Source organism: Sceloporus occidentalis, unplaced genomic scaffold, assembly GCF_023333645.1.
Source record: "Sceloporus occidentalis isolate IW3139 unplaced genomic scaffold, rSceOcc1.0.p SCAF_130, whole genome shotgun sequence".
Taxonomy (NCBI): Eukaryota; Metazoa; Chordata; class Lepidosauria; order Squamata; family Phrynosomatidae; genus Sceloporus; species Sceloporus occidentalis.
In genome coordinates this window covers 745,652-751,722 of record NW_028317110.1, presented here as the reverse complement: position 1 = coordinate 751,722, position 6,071 = coordinate 745,652, and positions in this window count along the sequence as shown.

Sequence of the window (6,071 nt, the reverse complement as noted above, 5' to 3'; positions counted from 1 at the left end):
GTATTAATATAAATACCTTTAAGGGAGGAGACTGGCCGTGGTGACGTTGATGTAGTGGACTCAGAGCAAGCGCAAGTAGATAATTGTGTCTAATTGTATCTGGTCCAGGGAAAATAAGTTCTTGGTGTATGATTGTGCAAAATTAGTTCCAAGGAAGTGGTGGTCCCAAGAAAAGGGAACCCCGGTTTGGTATTTAATTACCAGGAATTCACGTGAGGTATATAAAATTATTTATTGGAGAAAATTGGGCAATTCCCTGAGAAGGTACCTTTGATTAAATGTAATATGAAATTGGCACATAATGCAAAAGTCTAAGAAAAAATGATTAAATAAAAATGTTTAGAATCACTGGCATGCCTCTCTAAAAATAAAGGCGCAGAAAACTGAAGAAATGACGTCACCCTTGTATGTGTGTGAATAAGAATGCAATAGAAGTAAAGAGTGTATGTATGTATATATTTTCCTTTCTAAGATGTGCACAAAACTATTACGAGTGTTTGTAAGTTGTACTGTTATGAAAGTAAAAGGATGTAATGGGATGGGCTGCTATTGGTGGTGGTTCTATGAATGATTTGTAACTGGTATGATGTTATCATTGGGTAAAGAAATAGAATTGTTTGATTGTTCTAGAATTGTCAGATATTAATTTGAACATTCTAGGAAGTGGATAAGAAATTTGTAGTTATTGTAAATGTGGTTTATGTAAGTGTCAAACTTGCCTATTCTGTGCATAAAGGAACATTGAAAGAGACTGTAGCTTTGCTCCACCATAACGCCCATGCACAATTATACTAGCAAATAACAGCCTAATTATTTGATTATTATTAAAGTGATGTACAGGAAATGCATATTTAAACAAAATAGGCAAAATAATATAATTGTAACTTGATATTAGTTTTTCTTTTTGTATTTTGGGGTTTACGTTTTGAAAATTCCCTGGAGTAATGTTTTTAAGTATGTACAGCATGCCTGACAGTTGCCTTAGCCTGGCCAGCTGGGAAAACTGAGGTAAACTATAAAAAAAATAATAAAAAAAAAAACATAATAATAATTCGACTTAAGAGTTTGCAGTAAGCAAAGTTGTATGGTAGTACTAACACTAGTGAATACAATGCGCATAAGATAACTGCTATCGTGAAAGTTGTTTCTACTCCAATCTGCTTTACCAGTGTGTGTGTGATACGAATGAAGTGTGAATGAATGTGGGATAGGAACATGGATATTGTTATAATGCGTGTAAAATGGATTAAGCAGATTGGATTTGGAAAATATATAATAGAATACACCCATATCCCTTCATTGGAATAGTTCCCTAACTGTATTTCTATCAGGAATATTTTTAGTATTAAATTTATGTGAGATTATAATTGTGTTCATTAGGAAATATCAGTTTAGGACACAACGACATCCATATGTCAAGTATATTTATGTACGTGCAATGTCAGATTGTATTAGAATATTGATAAACTAACCATTATGATTTGAGTTATATCTCAACAGGGTTCTCAAGCCACCAGAACTCAGATCAGAAAGAAAGTTGAACGCCTGGTGACTGGTTACTTTGTAACAAGAATGTTCACATAAAGTCATGACTTGACTAATACCTAGGGGATTCATTTAGGTTATAAATTTATAAGGAAATCTTTGTGGCTTCTAAATCCACAGACACAGGTTCACATCTTTCTAGATTCTATCCCATGGAATTAAAATTTCTAAGTACTTTCTTTTTCACACTTAAATGAAAATAATTACAAAAATCTTGTGCTTGTATTCTCTAAGTATATTTGTACTTTCAGTCTATGTAATAAGTATGTCAATGCAATGTGTATTTAGATGTAATGTAAGGAGGTTTTTCTTTACGGAGTTATGTGGTAGATGTATGGAGCCGCCTACCAGTGGAAGTGGTAAATGCTGGTACAGTAAGGAAATGTAAAATACAGGACATGGGCATGTGGCTCTTGAGTCTAGGACGGGACCGTGGGCTGATTGGGATATGAGCCTTATATTGGGAAAATGGACAGTGGATGGGCCGAAAGGTTCTTATTTGCTATCAAAATCATACAAGAGGACAATTTATAAATGTGGATATGCCACTAATTTAAGCATTGGAGTCTCGACATCTACAGGTCAAAGCTGTACAGCCAACAATATATGAAGAAAAATGTGCACCATATCCAATCTAGAGACTTGGTCCTTATTAACAGTTTCCAAAGGAACCGCACTGGAAAGGAGCTTATCAAGTATTATGTACAACACAGATTTGTTTGTTTCTTGGATCCATATCTCCCATTGCAAGCTTGCTCCTCCCCCAAAAGATTTAAAAGACTGAAATTCTCCTAGTAATTTTATATTTCAGATACTTGTTTTGTTTTATTTTATGTTGCTTAAGTAGATTGCATAATTAACATGTATTTTAACACAGAGAAAGCAGGAAGTTTAAAAAAAAAAAAAAAAAAAGTCTAATTTTACAAATATTTGTTTTTCTATCCTTTGTTATTCTATTTCAGTGTTGTGAACGGAACTCTTATATTGCTCTTGCCAATAGTTACGTTGAGAATGTACAAGATTCTCTGTGTTATGATTATATTCATATGCCTCATAGTTCAGACAGGGTTGTTCCTTTTTATACCCGACCCATTATATTGCATTGTATTGTATTGATGAAATGGTAGGATTTAGAAATAAGACTCAAGTTTTACTCCCAGGTCTCCCTAAAACTCTTTATCCTCCCTTTCTGATGTCATAAATTGAGTATGGTCAGTGTTATAATTCTTCAAAGAGAAATGAGGAAGAATAACAGTAGTTCAGACCATTGGGGATTTGTGTTTAGAACGTACAAATATTGAGGGAGGTATTTTTGTAGGAACTAGTAAGTGTCACAAGTAATTGCAGGAATCAGGTGTCATTGAACATCTTGTTAATATTGCATGGGAAGAAGATGTTGGGTAAAGCACATATTTATGTGACATTAAATGGGTTTTATTAGGTGTGGAAATTATGCATTTACTAGATTACCTGAGAATTGTCAAGGATCATGTTATGTGACCTACATATTCCCTACAATAAGACATACTAAAGAAAGAGCAAAAGTTGTATTTGGGGTTCATAGAACTAAAAGGCACCATAAAGACAAACCCACGTTTTCAGAAATTTTGGGTAGCTGAGAATTCCTTCCACTAGGGTCTAAGATAATTGGGGAAGAATCAGAGCTTTAACCATCATGTTAGAAATGGTGGCCAATTAAACAGAAAACGCTCTCACAAGTATTACAGCAGAAATGCTAGCACTACGATTGGGTGCCATACAGAATCATATAGCTCTTCATTTCATTTTAGCTATTATGCTCACTAGTGGGCTCTGAATGTTGCACTTATGTTCCAGTCGTCTCTAAAAATGTTACTCCAGCGGTTAGTGAGATTAGGAAAGAAGTACTTGAAATGCAAAGTTCCCTGAAAATTTCTTCTGGGGATTGGGGAATAAGCAGTTGGTTTGGGGCGTATGGTTTGATTATAGGGGCTTTGTTCCTCACAACCATATTTGCCTCCATAACAGTGTTGAAACTTTTACTCCTTAAATGTTGGAATTCTGCTACCTCGTCTATTGCCCATTATCCTGTTCTAATTGGTAAGACCATTCATGAATGTCCCCCTAGTGCTAATGGAGATTCTAATATCAAAACCAAGAATACTCAAGAAATTACAAAACACGTTTATTATCTGTGTATGACGGTGACCAAGATTTGGCTGCCCACAAATGTATTAAACACAATGGGTGAATGCCTAAGAGTCATGCTTCATGGAATCTTTAAAGCATGAAAGGGGGGACTGTGGAATCTTAGGATGTGGAGAGTGGGTAGGAAGAGGTTAACTGTTTCTGCTATTTGGTGATAAGAGTCTGATGCACTGGGAGGTAGTATTGTTCTGTTTAGGAACAGGATATTTATGGTTGAGGGCATAGGTCAAATTACACAGCTGGTGAGAAACTGGACCATAAGTGTAGGCTCAGGGTCAACTTCCGGGCACATGATGTCTGCTTTAATTAACTGAAACCCCACCCATATCATACATATTAATGATATGTAGGTTAGGCTTTTGCCTTTTATGGTAAACCCAGAGATATTACAAGTGTGCCAGCCCTTTTGTAGGAGTTTACTTATTTATTTTGTTTTCAATGTATATATAGTGTGTGAAAATGTAAAGCTGTTAGATTTGCCTGCTTTTGTGCAGATCTCCCTGCAGCTGCTTGTATCCGGAATAAACTTTTATGCATTCAAAGAAGTCTGGTGGTCAGCACAACGTTTGATTTCCACAACAATCCTAAGAGGATATAAAATTTTAGGAATTAAATAAGATTTAACCATATTAACTCTTCCCAGCCAAGAAAGTTCTACGGATTTAAGTTTCCCTATTAAATTAACAAGATTATTCGCTACAATCTCGTAATTGCAAGAGATTAGTTTTTTAAAATTAAACATTAGCTTAATTCCGAGATAGTCCAAGGACTCCTTTGAACAATCCAGATGATGTTGTTCCTTAAGATAAATCTTTTGAGAAGTAGACATATATGCTGAGATCACCTGTGTTTTCTGAAAATTTAATTTATAATTAGAATATAAGCTAAACTCTCGAATAGCTGACAGAGCTGCAGGGACTGATACCTCTGGATTGGTCAAAGTAAGTAAAATATCATCTGCGTATAATGTTATTTTAAAAATTTGCTGATTAATATTCACCCCTTCAATCTCTTGCATCGATCTGATTTGAATCGCCAAAGGTTCAATGGTTAATGCATAGAGCAAGGGAGCTAATGGGCATCCCTGTCGAGTACCATTAGCAATATTAAAGAATGCAGAATTCAAAGCAGGGCCTGTGACCTTAGCAGTAGGTATAGTATATAAAGCCATCGTACTTGATTTAAAAAAACCCGAAATCCCTAATGCATCTAAAGTTGCACTCAAAAAGTTCCAACTTACCCTATCAAATGCCTTCTCGGCATCTAAGGCCAAGAAAACTGAGGGAGTACAGGTGTTATGTATCTGGGCAATTAAATCTAATAATTTCCTGGTATTATCTTCCCCATTTCTACCACTGATAAATCCTGATTGATCAGGGTGTATCAGATCTATTATTACTTTACTTAATCTTTTTGCTAAGATTTTAGAATAGATCTTTGCGTCAACATTTATCAGCGAAATCGGCCTATAATTGGAAATAAAACAAGGATCTTTCCCTGATTTTGGGATTGGGCAAATAGACGCTTGAAGAAAATCTTTAGTAACAACACCCAATTCTCCAATCTTATTAAAAAATCTCAACAGAAGAGGGGAAATCAAAGGGTCTAAAACTTTGTAAAACATTGCTGTGTAACCGTCTGGACCAGGAGATTTCCCATTCTTTAAATTTAGTATGGCTTCCTTTATTTCACTTAATAGAAAAGGTCTATTAATCTCTTCTGCTTTTTCTCTAGATAATTTTGGTATTGGGAGCTTACTAAGAAAAGATTTAATACGAGTAAATGAAACATCTCTTGATCTAAGGTTGTATAAGGATTTATAGTAATCTCTAAATGCTTCTGCAATTTGTGAAGGATCCAGAATTACCTCCTTATTTACTATTAATTTTTTTATTCTGTGTCTTGGGACTGCTGACTTGATTTTGTTTGTTATCCACTTATTCGGGCGGTTACTATCATAGTACCACCTCTGTTTAGTATTCAAAATAATTCGTTCCAATCTCTCATCTAATTTAAATTTAATCTCATTCTGAATTGATGTTATTTCTTTAGAGAGATCCGAGGTAGGGTTTAATTTATTAATACGTTCAGTCTTTGCAAGTACTATATATAGTTCAGCAATAGGTTTACCTTTCTGTTTATTAATAAAGGCATCAGTTTTAATTAAATATCCCCTTAATGTGCATTTAAGTGCCTCCCATAAAGTAGATTCTTGCACAGATCCGTTATCATTTATCTGAATAAATTGCTGCGCTTCTTTAAGAAGATTTTGTTTACATAAATCAGATTTTAAATTAAATTCATTTATTCTCCATCCCGGTCTAGTTTTATAATTAGAT